Raw genomic sequence first — 334 nt, 5'->3', positions numbered from 1 at the left:
TGTCATTTCTAAAAGACTCCGAACATGTGCTCTTGAGGGATAACCTCCTGAAATTGTTAGGTGGGTTTGGACTCTGAGGTTCGTTTTTTATGGTGACCCCTTTTACGAGATCGGCTTTTATTGTGTTGGTATTTATTTCGTCAGTTATTTTCATTTCATTGTAGCATAGTATGTACATGTTTTTTTTTATGTAGAGCTTTTGTTTGTAGATAAAAATGTACTGTCATTTCTACAGACATTTGGTATGCAGTACAATTTTTATATAGCAGCTTGATTCTGTGTAGGTTAGTTTTTCACTTTAGTACACTAACCCAACAAGCATTTGGATGCCTTT

Source organism: Penaeus monodon, chromosome 21 (genome assembly GCF_015228065.2).
Source record: "Penaeus monodon isolate SGIC_2016 chromosome 21, NSTDA_Pmon_1, whole genome shotgun sequence".
NCBI classification, from domain to species: Eukaryota; Metazoa; Arthropoda; class Malacostraca; order Decapoda; family Penaeidae; genus Penaeus; species Penaeus monodon.
Note: the sequence above shows the minus strand (reverse complement) of the source record.